This window comes from Balearica regulorum, chromosome 2, assembly GCF_011004875.1.
Source record: "Balearica regulorum gibbericeps isolate bBalReg1 chromosome 2, bBalReg1.pri, whole genome shotgun sequence".
NCBI lineage: Eukaryota > Metazoa > Chordata > Aves > Gruiformes > Gruidae > Balearica > Balearica regulorum.
Window position 1 is genome coordinate 140,835,308 of NC_046185.1, and position 21,531 is coordinate 140,856,838.

General features: G+C 41.5%; 1 protein-coding gene across 6 annotated transcripts in view; it reads right to left on the bottom strand.

The window, feature by feature from the left end:
* Window positions 1-21,531, bottom strand: part of DYNC1I1 (dynein cytoplasmic 1 intermediate chain 1) — a 193,093-nt gene that overhangs the window by 126,506 nt on the left and 45,056 nt on the right. The gene's annotated exons all lie outside the window — the stretch shown is intronic.

A 21,531-nucleotide genomic window follows, 5' to 3' on the forward strand; every position in this document is an offset into this window, starting at 1 on the left:
CTTTAAATGTGATGTTTCCCTCTGCCTTGATCAGAGGTACTGGCTTTATCTCCGCTGTTACGGACTGGCCAGTGGAGGTCCTGCTGCCATGTCTCATGATGCATGTATGTACACCTCTGTAATCCTCCCTTTAGTGAGAGGTTTCGTCTATCCAGCCCTGTCCAAAAGACCAACCTTTGAATAGCTTGAGTCTCCCTTAAATCCTGCACTAAAATGAGTTATTAGCAGTCATTAGCCTTGTCCTGACCCTCAGACTAAGAGCATTTTTTTTTCGCCAAGTAGGATTTCACTTTTGCTTTCCTTCAGTAAAATACAAAATTTCCAGTTTTCTGAATGTATCACTTGGTCAGAGAAACTTCACGGTCCTGTTAATGCTCCTGCCTCCCAGAGCTGGACATTTCTCTTACTGATTTTGTACCTTTATTTTTGGCATGTTCTTTCAAACACATTATTCAGTATTTTCTCCTACATACCAAGTTTATCTAAATGCAGAATGACCCTGAATACAAAGGAGAGCTGACATTTTGTCTGCAGTGAGAAGGTAGTTGCTGATCTTTAAAGCAAGGCCATTCCTTTGCTTCCCTACTGTCCATCCCTGAACCTCTGTTCCCCTGTAGCCCACTCCCTTCCACAGCTCCTACTTTGTAGCCGTACTCTCCCATCTCCATGAAACATTTGCATCCCCGTTCCCACTTCTTCAGCTGGAAAGCCCAGGGACACTGCTCCTTTCCTGCAGGCACTGCAGAGGCTTGAAGGGGGCATGCTGTTTACTTGCCTCTGTAAAGTAAAAAGTCCAAGTTCCTGACCACAAAAAAAACCATAATGAATATAAGGCAAGTATATTCTTAGGGCAACTATTTGGAAAATAAAATAAAAATCTTGGGTTTTTTTTTTAGTATAGGAGAAATGGTAGATTTTATAAATGCTCAACAGTAGTTTACACCACCAACTAGAGTCTAGTGGGAGCTGTTTCCACCAGCTGCAGGTAGAGTGCAAATCACATATGGACACTCATGATCTCATACTACAACTACCAGCCAAAATAGTCACAGTGACTTCCTTAAAATATTGGAAGAGTACTTGGCACCCACTTTGGCCAGGGAAAGGAGACTGCACATGAATATTTAGACTCGCACTACATCCTCAAAATAATGTAGGTTAGAACTTTAAAAAGAATATATTGCCCCTAATAATCATAGTAATAATTCACAGGGTTGTAAGTACCTTTCAACCTAGGTTATCAAAACACTTTACAAAGGCAGTTAAGTAAGTATCATTATATCTATTCTACTCTGAGGTGACAATGACATTGTGTCAGTTATAACTGCAGAACAATCCAATACTTATCCATTATTCAGCTTCCCAAAATAACCTGTAATTCTCTAAGCAACTCTAACAGGAAAACGAAGTTACAAATGGGGCAACTGAATGATTCATCCATCAGTGAATTTAACGGCTTATTCTCCTAACAGGCAAAATTACCACCACATTGCACTCGTGCTGCACATAATAACAACTTGCATCTCTACAGCATCTTTCAACCAGAATGTTCCCAAAGCACTGGAGAAACTCTCTGCAGTAACAGCTGAGGGCTGCCACATGGCAGTGTAACACAGCCACCTCTGGGAAAGAATGCAGATAGCATACTGAAGCAGAAAATTAAAGAAAAAAACCCACACAAACATTAGCTTTTTTTAAAGGAAAGCTGAAAAAGGGCATAAATTCTCCTTAGTGTAGAAGTATAGCAGAGCCCTTTCTGGTAGGCGACACGAAAGTTACGGTGAGACAATCAGTTGAAAAAGTCTGTGGGGTTTCCTAAATAAACACAAGAGCCAAGGCCCCAGCAGGTGGCCAAGTTTGATATTCAAATCATTAACATTTTACATGTGGAGTTTTCATTAGGACAAGGTTACCACATGATGGACAATCTGTATATATTTGCAGATGTGGCATGCAGGGAAGTCAAACCTGGGCAAGGAGCATAATTCACAGCAATCTCTGCCCGAGAATAGCTGAAGGCAATGTCCAATCAAAGTACTGTCAGTGTAGCGCTCAGCGAATAAATGAGTTGCTTTGACAGGAAATTCCAACAGCAATTTTAATTCTGATCAGGCTTCAGGAAGTGGAAAGAATAAAAACACATCAATTATAGTGACAGGAAGTTTTAAATCACATGGCAAGCAGCTGCTGCCAAAGGACATGTCTGCCAGCTTTGTTAAGATGTATGGTATTTTGGTGCGACCAAAATTTTACACCAAAATTTTACAGGCTGACATCAGTCCCTAATTGTATGTTATCCCACTACGACGGTAAAGAAAATGACACAGTGCAGACAGCACACCGTCATTACAACAAATCAGAGAGACTGCTTTTTTTTTTTTTTAAATCGTGACCCAAAATGAGCATATTTATAACAACTCCAGAACGCACCACCGATTAATGATACAAAGCTCATGCACATCTACCTCAATAAAGCAGGAGATCCCAGCAGTAAGGCAAAGAGACCATCGTTTCCTGAGTCAGCCTTAGGCTGCAGAACGATCAGCACTTTAATCATTTTACATGCATTGCCATTTTTCAGTAATCCATGTTGTAAATGGTGACCCCTGAGATGAATGAGTGGTGCGCTTGGAGGAAGCATGAAGAGCTGGTTGATATCAATTTCTTACTGTATGGTGCAGACTGAGAGTCCACTGAACAGCTTCCTTCAGTTACAGGGTTAGGTGCTTTTCCATGTTCCCTGTGCAGCACATCGTCTGACATGAATCCATTCTGGGCTAGATTTCTTATGGCAAAACTTAAGCTGGCCTAGGAATGGATGGCGAGGCTGGGGTGGGCAGGGGGAGGAGGTCTCAGACTAAGCTGCTGAATTTCCTCCTATGGCATTATGGTTCAAGTGGCTATCACTTCAGGGCAAATCATTCAAATGGATGCAAATCGTTCTGGCCTCACGTCCAGGTACACCAAAGCTGTTTTATACAGCACTGGGACTGGAGAAGGGCGTTACAGCTAATGTAAATGTATAGTTGGACACAACACTGTAAAGCAGCCCAGCTATTCAGGGGATTTAGATCCCCAAGGTAAATCCTTGATCTCACTTTTGTAAATGGAGATTTAGTAATTGACTTCAGCAATTATTTCTGCCCTAGAGTCCAAGATGGGAATGGCTATTGCTGGCTACATGACACACGCCTACAGGTTAGTCGGATGTGGCAATTGCCATTCAATGCAAAGTGACCAAACAAGTTGAACTGCCAAAACAGTGATTGACTCATATCCTACAGGGATCATTGATTTATATCCTCCACAACTGAATTACGTCCTCTGCTACACAGCTTCCTGGGCTGAGTAACTCCTGTTGTCCCTTCACTGGAATGACCAAGAGTGTCAAAGGGCTCAAAGCTGAAGACTCTGTTTTTCAGATGGGTGGGTAAGTTTAGGAGAGAAAAATTTGCCCTCGGAAAAGGAGGTGCTCATGAGTTTTGCTAATGACATGGACACAGATAGGATAGTATCTTCTAAACTGCAGAAAAAAAAAATACTCAACCAAAAATGACTGAAATATTTATGCAGATTTAGCAAAGCTCACCAAAAAGTGTGTCATTTTGACAATACTGGCAAGCTTTGTATAAAGTTTTGCTTTTCAAAGAGAATATTTTTCAATAAAAAGAATACTGGAGGAAAGATCTAAACAAATTCTACATAGAATTTTTCATTATGTCTTTGGAGACAGTGTGAATATTAGACTCCAAAACAAAGAAAAAAAAACCTGTCAAGATAAGACATGATACATCTTTTTATTTCATTTTAACTTCTACTTAAATAGTAAATGAAGCTAAAACATAAAAGTGCTCATCGTTTCCTGCATAATTATCCACATTCAAATCTCTCCTCAGGAGAGATTCTGTAGGCTTTGATCCAGGGATTTTCAAGCATTTAAGGAAGATACAGGAGCCAAATCTCATATTTCTTCTGAAGAAAATATAATTTCCTTATGCTTTTAAGGACATTCCACACACGGACAATCTGGCCTGAAGCCAGAGACAAAGGAAAATACAGGCAGACTTATTAAATGTCCATTATTTTTGTAAGTCTACTATTTCTATTATTTTTATCTTTATAAAATTCTTTTTATATTCAGATAGAATCAGTGATTCCAATCCAAGAATACTTAGAGGATATCTATAGTGTATCTTACTAATTATCCATATTTTTCATCAAAATTACCCTATTTCACCCTAAAATGACATGTCAGTCTATGTATATGCAGATATATATCTTTTCCAATGATCGTGCAATATTTCAACCGCAAAGCTATGAAATAATGCACAAAACATAACTTAACTCACATTGCATGCTGCGGCCCTGCAACTATATATATGGCAGTGACAGTAGGAGTGTGAGGAACTCACCTTTAAAGAATAGGGCTGACTCCCAAGACACTTTTGAAGTAAGCAAAGAAAAAGAAATGGACATTTGTCTATACAGACAGGTATGTACGATACCTCCTAATGACCGCTCTAGCACTAAATCACTTTGTGCTTCAATAAGTGCTTAACATAAGCAAAAGAGTGAGCAGCACAGATTTCCTGGTTTTGTTTCCCAGTACTGTCCTGCCAACAGTTACTATGAATATGTGTGCACAGATTTGCTTCCAAAATCCATCCAAATAATCTAGAAATTTCCCACTCAGGTCACTTAGAAGTGTACCTTGAAGGACAAATGTCTCCTATGGCACATCCTTGGATGTGTACCTTGGATGCACCTTGACTACCTACCGCAATGTTCTTAGCAGCACCATTTTATGCAATGCCTTTGTTCTGCATTAGGACTCTGGCAGGCTGGGTTGCACTTTATGCTTCAGCTGAACTGATAAAGCTCCCCTTTTTCAAGCTAAGCTCATTCTTCAATCCTCAGTGTTGTTGTGGCAGTTTCATGTACCAATAAAATCTGCTACAAATCAGACTTTCATGCATCTTCCTCCTTTGTTAATTAGCCACTTTGTGCAAAGTATCGACAAACTATGGAAATCTTTGGTTTCAGTGGTTTAACTTCTTTCCTGCTGGATTTCTTCTCTCTCTACTTTTAACAGCAAGACTACAACCAACACCTGGACTCCAACACTTTCTTACAGCCCTGCCTTTCTGCTTATGCCGGCAAAGGACCCACTGGTCCACTGTCAAGACTGTCAGTGTTCACAGGCTGATGAAATGCTAGCAGTGCATCACGGACATCTGCAGCTGAAACTCAACCCTTGTAGTCCTAAACCTTAGTCTTTCTCAGGTTTCTGTTACTTTGTTCCCACCACTGCTTGCCAAAAGTACCTCCAGGAACAAAGTTAAACATAATGTTGTTTTAGAGCTGGAGACCAGAGGAATATAGATAGGAACCTCAAAGCCTGACCACTTGACAACATTAACCAAAGGCAAAGAGCAGCACTGATTTACCAGGGGGTGAGTTATAGAGCCTTTGATGTCCTGACTGATACTACCTAGTGAAGTGCACACCCCCATGTTGCATGATGAAATTATGACCTTACAGTTGTGTGATCTTCCCTCCATCTGGCTCTGCCCACCTCCAGAGACAAACTTCCCATGCCAGGATGCACAGGGTGGCAGTTCTGAGACTGCCACCTTCACTCCCAGCCTATATCAGGGTTGTTCTGATTTATACTGCGCAGTATCTAGTCTGCCAGCTGACAACAGACCCTCAAAGACAGAACCTCACGACGCTCGGCTGCTGGTGCATTTAGTCCAAGAGCTCTCTGCATTGACTGACAGAAGCCTTACCTTCTCTGAAGGGTACATTGCAACTGATCAGACCAAGTTTATTTCTCATTTACTCTAAAGAGCAAAACTGCAGTGGAGATCGCAATCAGAGCATCTGGAATCAGGACCAATGCAACAAGATGACTCAGTAGTCTGTGGTCAGACTTCGTCCAGTGCAGGATGTCAGCTCCTCACATCCTTTCCCTCTGCCACCTCCAGGAGCATCCTCTTAATTTCTTAGGAAAATACAAATATGTCTTTGTGGTTTTCAGGACTTCCTCCACTTGCTCTTCATTATTTCTTCATTCTTTACAATCTATTATTCATCTGCCTGCTTGTTCTATTCACCTTTATTTCTTGTCCATCCCTATCACCAGGAGTTATTCTTTAGCTTATAATGCTCCTGCATCTCTTCAGCTCTTTGTCATTCCAAGCGCCAAATGTAATCTTTTTTCAGTATTTTCTCCAAAGACTTTTTCTAATCTAGCTTATGACTAGTCCTCTCCAGTATAATTTTGTTTCTTCATCAGTTGGGGAACACATATAGTGATTTACTGTTGTTACTACTATTGACTAATCCTTGGAAAACTCTGTTAAAGATCACAGGTGGATTTAAAGACTGAAATCCACCCCCCCACCCCCCCCAAAAAAAAAGGTCTTATCTCCAGAAAACCACTGATGATTGGTTTTCCAGCTGATACACTGAGGGTTCACCTCCTGGAAAGCCTTTCCTCTTAGTCACTTTCCTATGAGGCTATATAAAGGGCTCTCCTCACCCCAGTGAGTTGGTCAACGATATAAAAGGTGATGCTGGCACATGGTGATTTTGTAACCACTTTCCTATCCAGTTCCTCACAAGCATTAGAACAAGAGGAATCATTTATGAAGATGCCTTTCAACATTCATCTAAGTTTTTCCAGTCTCTGCAAAACCACTGAAAGTTTGTAGACTCCATTACTGAGACTTCTCCAGGGATCATGCTACTCCCTGTAGGGATGTGAGTTCTTCCTAAGTCCTGTTCCTTTGGTCACAGACATCTTGCTTCATTCATTCCTTCCCTGGGGAACTTGTTCAAGATTCTTGCACAACTGAGATCTCAGCATCCAAAGAACCACAAAAAGACAGCTCTGTGTTTCAGTTTGGCCACACCCAGACTCAAGATTTTGAAAAGCAAGTGCTTAAACCAAATCAATAGCTTACCTCTTTTAGCAAGATCTTGTTTCTTGACAGAAGAAATATTGACTGAACACAGCTTGCAGTGAAGGCAGACAGGCCATTGCCCTTTTTAGAGACTCTGCATGAAAGTCCCACCAGCACGAGAGATTCAGAGAACTAGAATTCCACCAGTAACTCTAACCATCCACGGGAATGACCCAGCTTGTTGCAGTTTCTCAGCATGTCTCATAAAACCCACTGAAACATTTGCTAACAGGACTATCAGCATGTTATTGTTCATTTTTATTACAGCAGCACCAGGAGTGCCCATCAATATCAGGGCCTTCTGCCTGGTACAGATGTCAGGTTTCAGTGTGTTAACCAAAGGAGACCAGATTATTCAACTTCCTACTCCCAATATAAGCAGTTAAATAGCAAGATCCTTTCATGTCAACGTGCCATTTGTACCGACAAATGCTCAGCAGCATGGGTCATAAAAGCTAGCCCACAAGGACTGTTTCTGGGGAAAAAAGGATTCTTAAACTTATTTTAAGATTCATATCTATGCATTCATGCATGTGCATTTAACCATATACATAATTCACTTAAGTTTAAGAGACCTGCTTTTAAATACTTCACCACTGTGTCATACCATGGAAACTACCTCAGGGCTACTAGGAAGGGGGTTCAAACATCCCTCATATAAAACACATCATTATGCATTAGAGGAAACTTCATTCACCAGAGAAGAATGGCACACCAGCTGGAGGTGAACACCATAAACCACATAAAGTTTTAATTAAATTCATTAAAAATTCTTTGTCTCTCACTGTGTTTGGAGGCAGATAGAACCCTTTAACAATGGCCAGCACACAATCAGGTTTGTCAAAACTAATAATAATACAAAAGCATTTGCTCACCCTGGGACATTTTGGAAAAGTTGGAGTAAGTAAGTGTATTATTTTTAATACGGCATTTATAAATCATTGCAAGATGTGGCCAGTCTTGGAGCAGAGTTGTTGTTTCTATTGTTCATTGGATTGATAAAAGGTGTTAATAATAAAAGGCATATTTTTAGCAGCTGACGAAGTGAATTGACCTGGAATAGAGGAAGGAAGCTTATTTTCCCCTTAAAACACACATATATAAACATTTTTAATGATCAGTATTTCTTTACAGCGTGTCTTCTACATCCCATACTTGTATGATACACAATTACATTTCCCGCCCTTCAAAGCTTGCAGTCTATCAGCAAAGCAGGATACAATGAAATGTAAATGTAAATGTAAATGTAAAATACAATGTAAATGAATGTTACAGCACCAGACCTCCTCCTGCAAACACATACATGCCTAATGTCAGACAATCAAATGTGCCAGGGGACTAATCATGAGCTCAGAGCATGCATAAATATTCGCAGGATTAAACCTCCTAACCAGGGTAAAAGAGGATAGCTATGTGGTTGCTTAGCTCTTATGTAAATGACTTTGTTTTTCAAAGCTGGAAAGCCTTGCAAAATACTTTTATGTTTAATCAAATCCAAATAAAATTATTCTACAATGTACTGAAGGGCTTCACATGATGAGTCATTGACAATGTCAGCTCTTTAGACTCATGGCAGGCACTTAATTTTGATCCCAGGCCAGGTCCCATTGAAGTCAGTGGGAGTCCTTTCCCTGATTGCAACATGAGCCTTTGTTACTAAATTATCTCAAGCTGATGAACTGTGAAACAGAAAAGTTACTTTTACTAACCATTCCTAATCCAGACTTATTAAGGATAATTGCAGACTGGTACTAACTAATTCAGTAATTAGGTCTGAAAACATACTCACTGCATAGCTAATACATAAGGGTTAGGTGTTCATTTTTCATACTTTGTCAAGACACTCTGATACAAGAAATATCACACGTCAGATGAACAGTCCCACAACCTACGTAACACGGTTGAAAGTGGGGAAAGAGCAGACAAAAGTGTATATTCTCCACCCTACATCTCAGCAAACAGGCTTGTGGTTTTCTCCATTTCATAGTCATGGTGCTATAAATTTTGCTCCGTGCTCTTTGCGGCAAGGAATTCAACAGGCTGTAGTTCTACCTTTACTGTAAGACATATGCCTTGAGCAAAATGTGACAGAAACAAGCACTGGAGCAACTATACAATAGAAAAATTAGCTTGGTGGATCAAAATCAATGTTAGCACGTAAAGTGTGTTATTGAGTCTACACAATACAGTATACTGACTAGTATGAAAACACTATTTAATTGAAGAAACAAAATAGTAAAGTCATTTTTCTATTTTTTTCTCTGTCCTATTGCCTTTAAATATCAGCTGTAGAAGTGCTGTCCTCAATTACATAGGTTTCAGAGGAAAATAAGGTGCCTGCTTTTTCACTTTGCTTTCACACAAGCACAACAAACAACTTCAAAGGAGAATAGCTAAGAGGTGAAGGAGCTGAAGAAAAGAAATAGCAATAATAATACTCCCAGAACTGTTTCAGGGGTTGACAGAAAAGCATTGCATAATGCATTTGCCCATATTCCCATCACAAAATGGCAGGAATTATCTCACCTAACCTCAACCATCTAAAAATGAAGCTTATAATTGAAATGTATTTGCTAAGTCCTGTAGGCAATGAAGAAAGGCACAAATAGAAGGTAATTCTTTCAGTGTTATGATAAATACAATAGGTAGGGTAAACTGCCTTCTGGAAGAGTCTGTTTCACTCTTTTGACCATAGAAAGTCTACAGAAATAGGCCAGGCCCCTCTAGGTAGAGCTTTCTCATGTGATTACACTGAAATGTTGAAGTATCTCAACAAGGATGTAACTAGTTAGCTTGGGTACTAGCATCGGTCATGCTGCTAGATCAGCTAGCTCTGTGACAGCTAAAAATCCTAGTAAATTTGGCTGCTCTGAGTTCACTTAGTTCATGTTTAAACTGTTAGTAGTCTCCACTATGGGTAAATGAAAAGATATACCTATGTCTCTGCAGTGACTGTAACTCAGTTTGTGATTTGATCTGAATTGCACGTGCAGATTATAACAAAGATCAGAGTCCTGACATTCACTCCATTGCTCTGCCCCCAAGGCTATCACCTGCCAGGTGGTGAGATCTTGTAGTGGTCAGCTTGGTATATGTATCTACAAGTATCTGTACCGATATATCTATAGATGTAATATAGATAGATGTTATCTAAACATTGTATCTATGAATATACCTATAGGTAAATACTTAATAACTATATAAATATTTCTATAACTTTTAAACATAGTTCAGTCCATTGACTAGAGAGACAAAAGGAGAAAAGGGAGACCAGATTAATCTCCTGTTCACTCTCTGCCTCCATACCGTTATAACCTGGGAATCACAGGACAGATGTCTCCCAGGCACACAGTATCAGCGGTGCACTCATGCCTCACACTCAACGGTAACTCTGTCCAAGGCCTTCTTGAAAATGGAAGCTCACTTTGTTCACTGGACACCTTTTCAGGACTGCATAACTGAGACGCAGATGTAAATTTATTGTATCTTAACTTACTTAGCAAGTCTTACATCCTTAAAATGTAAGCAAAGGCTTCAGTGCCTAACTCCTAGGAATCCTGCCTCTTTGGAAATCCACAGCCCTGAATCCAAGCTTTCCACATTACCCAAACCAGCGAAGAGTAAAATGCAAACAAGACAACATCCTTATTCCTGATCAGTCCAAACTGTAAGCATGTTATATCACACCCAGTTCACATCTGGACCAAATCAAGTAGTTCCATTAGGCTGGAAACTTGGGCACAGACTGAAGCACAGTCTAGGCTACAGACCATATCCTGCCTCACAAGGCTGTGTTGGGTTCAGGTTTCTCAGCCTCAATCATCCCCCCAGGTGAATCCCAGCATGTGTCATGCTCATAGGTAAGAAGTTTGTGAAATGTATGCAAGAAGAGTTTGTGCTGTCTCATCACGTAAGATGATGGGATAGCTATTGCAGTATACTGTGAGCCTGACAAGAAGAAATATGGGTACAACCGACTGCTCCTAGAGGTTCTGAGGTTTTAACACGGGAGGTGAGATGAGCCAATTCATTCCATTTGGCACAGGCAGCATGGACCATTCTCTGGGATTACCACCAAAAATATATAGACTGTGTAGTTGACCTGACTGGAAACAAGCTCCTACCTCTGGTCTAGGCAAGCATCTACCACTTCTCAGCATCCTCAACAATGGATCTCCTCCAAAGCAAGAAATCTACCACCAAATTTTCTATCGTGACAAAACACAAGAGGGACCCAAATTAGCCAGTAACTTTTAACTGCTGTCTCAGATCCATGAATACCAAGGCAAGACAGGATTGCTGCTCTAGATATCCAGAGACAGATCAGTCCTGTATCATGACAATAAAGAACCTGCAGCTAGAATATCAAATGCTATGCTTCTGGTGCCTGGTCCAACAAATAACTTATCCCAGATCACCCAACACGTTACTGGTTAAAGCATTCGCTATTAGGCAAAGCAACGACTTGATCCCAGGCGTGCCATACAAGAAACAACTGAATTTTGGCTACTAAGCTACAAATTTTTCTAAATACGTGTATGTGTGGGGTGTAGGTGGCAAGGTTTTGGTAGCAGGGGGGTGCTGCAGGGGTGGCCTCTGTGAGAAGAGACCAGGGGCTGCGCCATGCCAGACACAGTCAGTTCCATAGCAGACCCTCCACAGGACACAGCTCAGGCCAGCAGCCATGCTGCTGGTGCCTCTTGGAAAACATATTGAAGAAAGGGTAAAACACCACGTGGTAAAGAGAGGAGTGAGGAGAAAAAGTGTGAGAAACAGCCCTATGAGCACCAAGGTGAGAGAAGCAGCAAAGAGATTACCCCAGAGCAAAGATTACCCCAGAGCCAGTGGAGAGACCACAGTAGAGCAGGTACTTCCCTGCAGCCCACAAAGAGGACCATACCAGAGCAGATATCCACACTGCAGCCCATGAAGCACTCCACCCTGGAGCACGTTGATATTTCCTGAAGGAACTGTGGCTTGTGGAGAGCCCATGCTGGAGCAGGTTTATCCTGAAGGACTGCAGCCCATGGGGAGGACCCACACTGGAGCAGGGGAAAAGTATGAGGAGGAAGGAGCAGCAGAGGGGAGCTTTTATGGTCTGACCATGACCCCCCCCATCACCATCCCCCCTATGCCACTTGGAGCGGAAGGGAAGTAGGGGAGCTGGGAATGCAGGAGTGAAGTTGAGTCCAGGAATAAGGAACAGGGGGAAAGGTGTTATTTCAATTTTGTCATTGTTTCTCACCATCCAAATCTTTTTTAATTGGCAATAAATGAAATTAATTTTCCCTAAGCTGAGTCTGTTTTGCCCATGATAGTAACTGTAAGTAATCTCCCTGTCCTTATTTCAACCCATGAGCTTTATCATCTTATTTTCTTCCCCATCCTGTTCAGGAAGGGGGAGTGAGAGAGGGGCTGGATGGGCAACCAAAGTCATCCCACCACAATGTATGTGCCCTCCAGTTCTCATTTGTGAAAACAACAGGGCAAGGCAATTTTGAGACTCCACTCTGGAAGGCTGGTTTGAGCTGCGTTTTCAACCTGCACATTATCTGTGATGCAGCATCAGCACATAGAGAGTTCTTCACGGAGTCACAGGCAAAATCTTCAGTGCTTTCTGTGTTTCATAGCAGGAGTGGTTGTTTTGAGCATATCATTGCTGAGTAACTGGTGCCTAGGAGAGGGTGAGACCTGAACATCTGGATGGAGATGACAAGAAATGAAATATGAAACAACCATGATTAAGGGCTAAAATTTCAAGAATTCTCCAGCTCCACAGTTGGGGCCGGACCTTCAGAAAAGTCAGCTCCAAACCAAGGAGTGAGACCTGAAAGAGTCCTCAAAGATCAGCAGCTGCTACTTAGACCAGTGGGACTATTCGTAAGTGCAGGCATCTGCTTGTGCCAAACTTAGAAGCGCTGGACCCATTTTGAGCTCTGATGTGGCTAACTTTACAAGGCAAGCGGGGTGAGGAAAAAAAAAAGAGGAGTATCCACAGCAACAACATGCAATTACAGACTTAAAATAAGTGTGAAACTTCATGGCTCGAGTGCAACACATTTTGGAAAAATAATGATTATGTTCTCACTTCCTGTGCACATTAACTTGCAGGAAGAGCAAGGACTAGTTTGGAGTTTTACAGCTAGGACATACATCTAAATTAATTGTGGCTCAGAGTGAATTTATGCTAAGTTTATTTAAAATAAGATAGATGGGCCTGGTTGAAAAGTGACATTATTTGTGCAGACAGTCTATTGTATTGTAGCAAAAGAGAATTCCATCTTCTATTAATAGTGGCCAGTGGGAATTCATGCTGAGACTTTTACTGCACTGACATATCCATTTCATGAAAAGTTTCTTCATCCAGATCCTTTCTTCAGTTTTCACAGTAACTCTTGAGAGTGTGTGTCAGTGAGTAAAAGGATTCTCTGGAAAAGATCCAGCTACTACCGATTTTGAAGGAGGGATTCTCAAGTACTTCAGATGAGATCTACAATTCATCATTATAATAAATATAGCATGGCTTTACACAACCTTGGGAGCAGCTCTGAGGAGGGAGAAGGGGGGGCCAGGGTTGCCATTGGAGGGCTCTGCCCAGGTGCTCGGGTCAGGCTGTGAAGACACACTCGGTGAACAAAGACCCAGCTTGGGGTTCATCCCCATTCATCTTCAAGGTGATCGATAATGTGGTGTGTGGCGAACCCTCCTCATTCTACTCAACCCAGCCACTTGGCTCCCTCTCCAGTTAGTCTGAGGGCAAGCAGCTGACACTCCTCTATCCAAGGCAGCTGGGCTCTCCTATGGAAATGAGCCAATTAAAGGAGACTACAGAGGGGCACAATTGGCCAGCTTCTTAAGCTGTGGCTCAGCTATAGAATTGAAGATAGAGAGGTGATGAACAGGAGAATTTTCAGCTGCATCATTTTTGACCCAGTATATTAGTAGCGTGGGTTAAAACAGAGGAGGGGATTTTGGCATGTGAATCTTTTTCCTTTCTTTGTGTCACAAGTGCCAAGAAACAAATTGAGAAGTGTGAAGTAACAGAGCAGTGGGGTTTTTTTCTGTACATCTTTTTAACACTACTAATGAAGGGCTTTCCACATTATGGCCTGTGTCTATTTCGGCACTGATTTTGTATCTACTTACAGGATTAGAAAGATTAAGTGCTAATTAGAGCACTGAGGATTAATAATGCTACTTCTGCGATGCACATTTTTCTTAATCTTGTCTTTAATACCAGTGGAGATTGGTCCATGTTACAAAGCCAAAGTTTGCCAAAGGTTACTAAACATGCAATAGAAGGTGCTGGGTATTAGTTTTCTTGTATATACTGAATAGGCATCATCCATTAGGCTAAAGAAGGAATTACAGGGATGGTAGGAAAAAGCATACTTTGTTTCTGCAGAAGACAAAAAGCTGTGTCTTTGTTGTTCTGTTGGAAGCACTGGGAAGCACCCAACTTTCCCCCTTTTTACATTTTCATGTCTATAACTTCCAATTTGAGCATTGTAATATGTACAACATATTGTTAATTCAAAGGATATTCAAATACTACTGAAATGGTACATATGGTAAAGTGAGAACTAGGAACATGTGAAAATAGCAAATAGAGAAAAATTGGTCACTGTCTTTTCACTGACTGTTGACTAGGGAAATCATGGTGCTGTTCATTAGTGGGATAGTTTCCTTCTGTTCTCATGTTAAAGCTCAGTTGTAACATATAGTCATGTATTTGCAAATAAGTTTAGAACTATTTGGTTGCTTGAGGGGAACACATAACAGATCAGCTCAATACGGCAGTTTTTCATGTGTAAAATATGGCCAGGATATTTTCCAGAGAGGAAGGACTTAGAGGAAGGTTTTCATTTCCAGCCAACAAAGGATTCAATTTGCATACAGGTGTTACAGAGCTCCTCTCTGAATTCATGGATCACTGCTATTTCAGATGTCAGGACACAAAGATGGGTCAAAGGCACTGTGAGATGACTTGCAGCTAGTTAAAGGAGTTTGAGGTCAAGGCTGCTAACATCAGAGCTCTTGTTTTCCACCAAGTGACACCAGATGTACCAGGATCTCATTCAATTACTTATTTCCCACTGCAACTAAAGGAGCAGGTTGGATTCTGCACAAAGGAGCTGACTACCGTATTTTTTGTTTTATTCTAGGATAGAGTAGCCTCCCATCTCTTGGGTGGAAGATGCGATCCACTTGCTCAAAAGCATAGAGCAAGGATCATCCGTTAGGTTCAAGCAGGATCTGCAAGGAGGGGAGGCAGAGCATGGTCCTTCTCCATGCTGTCTGCAGAGGCTCTGAAGCAGTATTCCTTCCATACACAGAATGACAGCTGCACAGCCCTCTCCAAGGCAGCCACAGCCTCAAAACTGGTTCCTTGTTTCACTGAGAAAGGCAGTTAACCTTTCTGTTTTGTTTCTAGGCCCAGCCATGACAAGCCTGTTGTTCTCCTTCCAGCCTTGTAGAGAATTATTAGATGTGTTTCCTGGGCTCGCGTTTGATGCAGAGGTACCTTGTGCAAGGGAGACCAGGGTCTGAGAGGGCCTGAGCCACTTTGGAGCAGCAAACTCCCATGCATGTGGGCCTAGTTTTCAGAAGACCTTTCCAGGATTTTGTTAAGATTGTGGAGGAGCGGCAATGAGTCAAATTACTCTGTCTTTCATGTAATGAAAGGATCCAGGACAAAGTCTAAGATCCCTAAAGAGTTTTCCTTCCTCAGACCTCCTACTGTGTGAGACCAGATCCAATCTTCTCTCTGTTAAATCAGTTCTTAGTGTATAATTCCCAGAGAATTACTGATGCTTAATAAATTCTCAGATATGCCTGTTCAAAACAGTTTAGCATTAAGAGGGCTCTCTGCTGAAAACTATCTGAAAACCATCTTGAATATAAGAAAACCCCTTCTCTAGAAGTCTTTAGAGAGGACATGGGAGGAGAGACAGGGAATGGGAGCAAATACTGCAGCAAGGATCACTGATAAGTATACCAGTAGACTGTCGATGTAACAGGCCACCTTTTAGAAACAGAGGGGGACTGTGTCACAAAAATCCTATTTTAGACCATGTGTGCTACATATTTAAGGAAATTAGACATTTCTCGTCTACTCCTGCTCCCAAACACCAAATCGTGCATGACCACAGGCCACAACCTCTTCGTTCTTCCTCCCAGAAGAAACCTTTGTCAGCATCAAATACATTATACTGCACAACTAAAAACACAGAAACACATTTTCAAAAGCTAAGCCCTTATCCTAATTCTATACTACATAAATTTATCATGAATTGGCTGGTAGAAGAAAGCCTTTAGCTGTATACACCTCATGTCTGTACCTTGCTAGGTGTGGAACACAGACTTACCAAACCTGGTACCTGCCTGATGTGTCTGTCTTGGAGAAAATGTATTTTAACAAACCGTACTTTACTGATTTACTTCAAGAACAAAGGATTGCAGCTGATTTCACTCGTGTATTATCCCCCTGGATTTTTGTCATAACAACTTAATTTTTAAGGCTTCTTTTTTACATTTCTACATAATATCTCCCTCCACACACCTTTTTATATAATAGCTTGGTCTCTTCTCGCACTTCTTTCTCCAGCACTTACACTCACACAGCTTTTCAGTCATACAACTCAAACATCTTCTATGAAGTATAATTCTTCCTCAGAAAAAGATGAGGCGAGTATATTTCTGCTGGTCACACCAGCATCCCTCCCTCACCTCCAGCATCCCTTCGGCACGACGTGTCGCTTCATCGCTTCACCACCAGAGGGAGCTGCCTGAATGCCTGTGAAAGATTTTTATGCCCAATTTAAATTAAAAAAAATTTTAAAAACATTAAAAATCCACCTTTGAAATCTTGTTATTTCGAAAAGAGGATGCAGTTGTGCAGGCATAAAGGGGAATTATTGAAAGACTGTTACACAGTTCAATGCCTCAAATCTTTGCTCCGCTTCGTTCTAGTCTCATCCAATCTTGTACAGTCTGGTACAACAGTACAAAATAAGCTTTGTTGATTTAATCAAACAAAGCGGTCTTGAATTAGGTTGTTTATGCCAGCTATTGAGATCCACAGTATGACTCTGATGGACTGAGGTTTGAGAAGAAAAGGCAAACTAGATTTTTATAGCTAACTAAAAACACTCAGTGGCACATGATACTGCCTAGGATAGACCATAATATTTCTTACGAAATTAGTGTCCGTTAGTACTAATACTAAGGCCATGTCTCTTTAAAAATAGAACTTCTGCTTTATCACTGATTCATCTTTAGGTCGTCTCCTCTTTTTAGTAGTGACTTCTATCTTGGTTCTGCTCTGCTTTCTGACACCACTTTTTGTTTACAACAGAGGGCCTCTGCTTTCCCCCAGTTACGTCCAATGCCTTTCTATCACATGTATTTTCATGTATCCTGGTACATATGCTGCATGCATGCTGATGCACAAATGTGCATCTGCATTCGCCATTAAATGATGGGTTCAAAGCTATTCTTGTGTCCAGGCCTGTCCTCTTCAGACTGGAGCTGAGCTCTAAGATTCTCTGGAAGGGAAAAGCCACAGTAAGCTCTTTAACTTAACCCCCAGCTTCTGATCCATGAGCTCTAGACAGATTGGGCATTGGAAAGCTCAAGTCTGATCTTGCTTAGTTTTGGAACTGGCTTTTTTTAAGCCAAGCATGCATTCACAAAGCTAGAGCTGAGCTACACTCATACACGGGAAGGCACAGCAGGCCTGGTACAGAATTTTCTGCACTGGAGGTCTGATGCACATTATCTTACGGGACAGACAGAGCCAGAGCTCCACAGTGATTAAACCTGGAAATCTCAGTCCCTAACAATCAAAGTAAAAATAACTTTATGGATTTTATCATGGAACTCCCAGAGGTCTGACTTCTTGTCACAGCATTGGGGCTTGGTAGTCCTAGTCGCAGATAACTCCTCATCTGGTTACCAAGTAGGACACAGCCCTTACACGGTGTCAGTGTATGACACTTTGAGTCACACATAGTTTACTCAATAATGAGAAACCTACATTAATATGCCTGCATGAAGCACTCTGCTATCAAGCTAGTCAGTGAAGAACTAGTCAATACAGTCATTATGCCTAGAGAGAGTTTTGGTTCACCCTACAGCAGTTACGTCTGGTATCACACACAGATACCTAAACTCATGTGTCTTAGTCTCATGAGCCTTAGACTGCAAGCAGAATTCCCCTCTCCTCCCTCAGTGCTTTAAAAAGGATAACTTTCAGGCACATTAGTTCAGATAATTAGTGTCAGAGAGACGCAAAATGCAACCTAGCGTCTGGAGTTGCACCTCCGTTTTGCCATTTCATTCCTGTCTACTTCCAAATGGAGTAGGGAGTTTATTTTTCCACTTTCCCTAATAGGCAAAATATCGTCATTATTTGAATACGGGAGATAAACAGATGGACCATGGGCCTGAACTGTGTTCTTTGCCAGAGCTGGGCAAACATTTGTGACGTAGGATGAGGTTATCCTGCTCAGGAGGTGAGTATGGTAACACATTTGTTTTGCCCACATGAACAACCATCTGTTGAAGATCATAAACAGGTGAAGTACATAGGACTTCCATTGTTCTAGAAAGTCAGATCTTCCTCCCGTCTATAAGAGATCTACTTTTTCAGAAACGTATTTCAAACTAACTTGTTTGCAGTTACAGTCTGGCAAGGCAGAAAAGTAAGAACATCTCTTTTTATTGATGAAGAAGTAGTTTCTACTTTGCAAAAGAGGAATAACAACATTCATGACACTGGCCAGCAAAGCTAGAGAGCTCACAGACCTTCACCTTCTTGCTGCCCGTCTGTTTTTGAGGGGAGTCAGATCAGAGGAGTATCTCCCTTTTCAGTGCAGGAACAGTGTGATGTTCTCCTCACTGAGATTTTACCTCCTGGCTCATTAGAGAGAAGGAGAACAATAAGCTGAAGCTGAGGTGGGCACCCAGCAGAGCTTGAATGTGCAGGCTGTTTTGCTATCTGAAAAGGTAGCTTGCAGGTAGACATACAGAGTTCCTTCTACTGCTATATGGCAGTGAGGGATTCATCCTGGGCAGAGGTCAGGCCACGGCTTTTCTGTTGCTGCTTTCTCCTAGGTGTGCCTTCAGCAACAGGCAGTTCTGCAGTGCTTTGGAGGGTCCAACCATTGAAGGCTACACGGGGCTGCCATTCCAGGGCAACATGAGAGTCTCCGCACAGTGAAAGAATGTGTCCCAGAGACCTCTCAGAAAACATTTGGCATAGTCTAGGTCTTAATTAACTCCAGAATGGAAAAAGCAGCACAAGTGAAATGTCTCTTAATGCCTATGAATACCTAAATTCAAGTCCAATTACAGAAGGAGGAGGGGAAACATAAAGAGCACTTTTTTTTCTCAGGCTCCAGAGCCAAGATCTGGGTGGTTTTTTAAGTCATCCTACAAGGAGCAAAAGAAAAGGCTGAAACTTACTGTGACCTAAATAAGGCAAAAGAATTAGGTATTTGTGATCAAAGGGTTGAATGATGCATATACACATCTCCCTAAATAATAGAGTGGGTGGGGGAAATGTCATGTCATTATTCCTCTGAAATAAAGCAAATTACCTGCTCTGAAAAGAGGAGTTAATCTGTTTTTATACAATGAAGAATGATGCCACATTATTTCTTCTAAAATTAGCAGCTGACAAGCTCAGCCTTTGGTGCTCATAGCATCTGGCTATCTGGCCAGATGTGCTTACCACAATGAAGCTTTCCTTTAGCAGTTTTATAAGGTTTGGTGGGGAATAGCCATTACCAAAAAGGCCTACATCCACTGAGCTCCAGAACAACAGGAGGTCTAAGGTACCTCAGAGTTTCTTTCTTTCTAGAGAAGGAATGTGCAGAAAAACTGATGCTGACCCTTCAAAAAAGCTGTAGAACTTTGAACAGACTCAAAGTCCTCTTTCGGTGGCTTAATTGTACAGGAAAGATCTTTCCATTCAGCTGTACCCTACATTAGTTGTCTTCCAAACCAGAAGCAAGTGTTTGACAATCTCATCCTAAAATTCCGCATTTTGACATTTCCAGTGTGCAAGGCAGGCAGTGAGAAACGGAATTCTGAAAGCTGAAGTCAGACTCATCTACGTAAATAAGGAGTTTCTGTTTTTTCTTTTCTCAAACTCTAAGGCTTCAGATACTGAATAATTGAGCACATGACCATAGTAATGGCTGAACAATTTATCTTGAAGAGATAATGGCTATATTTTATCACATGAATGCATAGGAACAGCATGGAGACTTCTCCTCCAAACTGCTCTCCCAAGGAATTCACGTTTAGAGTGACAGTATGAAGGACTCAGCGTTCATAAAGAGGCTTGGGAGACTGAAAACCTGAGAAGTCATTTCCATCAGACCTGGGAGACCAAAATCACAGAGCTTATTTACCCCCTTGAGAGTTTCCTATTAAATACCATTTCAATGGAATAACCAGACTTTCCTGACTCTCCTTTACTGATGCAGAGCCATATTGATGTCCAAGTTATGCACAGAGAATTCCCTAGCAGCAGATTAGAAAGGAAATTTAAGTTAAACTTTCTCTTCCCCCACACATCTGAGGGAAGTGATCGGGTATTATTTTCTCTGTGTTTAAATATTAAAACTTCACTTTTGTTGATGTTTTTTCCTTGACTGTGATGACACAGAGCATATGAAAGATAATAAATCCAGTCACCAAAAGCACTTATCACCATTTGACCCTTCCCATCACAGGTTTTGCCTAGGCAGTTGAAATTCCATCACTTTTTATGTTTGCATTTATCTTCTTTCGTACAAGTGAGGAGCAAGAGCTTCTTCTGTGTTGGGAGAACCAAGAAAAGCCACATTGCCCCCTGTGCTTGCTGTTCTGACTGCCAGGCTCCACAGCAGCACAATGTTGGGGTGGGGTTTTTTTTGTTGTTGTTTGTTTGGGTTTTTTTTACCTTGAAGGGTTGGAAGTTGTCCTTTTTTCCATCCAAGAAAAGGATTTTGTAATAGCTGAAGAGCTCCTTAGGAAGAAGTAAGAAGAACTTATTGGAAGAAGTTGGTTCCTCAAGAGAGGTTGGCCTGTTCAGAAAGGCATGTCAACTAATGAGTGCTGGAATTGCAGGCCTGAGAGAGGTAAACACATCAAAGCCATGTCTTCAACTCCCCATATCCATAGGCTCTTGCATTGGATAAAGGCCCTGTGTCAGGGAGGAAGAGCATCCTCTCCATCTTATCTAATGACGACTCCATGACGATGCCCCAGGGTTGAGAACCTACTGGTCTCAAGCCAGGAAGGCAAGGCCTTAGGGGCAAACCCCATCTTCTTGAGGCTTCAGCAGCCCTCAGAGAGATGAGGAGAGGTGAGCTGGATTGAACTAGGGAGGCTTCCAAGGCAGCCTCTCCCTCTGAGAAGGCAAAGCTGTCAGGACATGCTGCTTAAGAAGCAACAGGGTTGTCTATGCTTGAAGGCACTATTTCAGGCAACAGGGTAAACTTGTGGTCTGGGAAAGTAGAATCTGAGTATCCAGCTCAGCAGTTTTCATTTCTGGTTTCTTAAAGGCAGA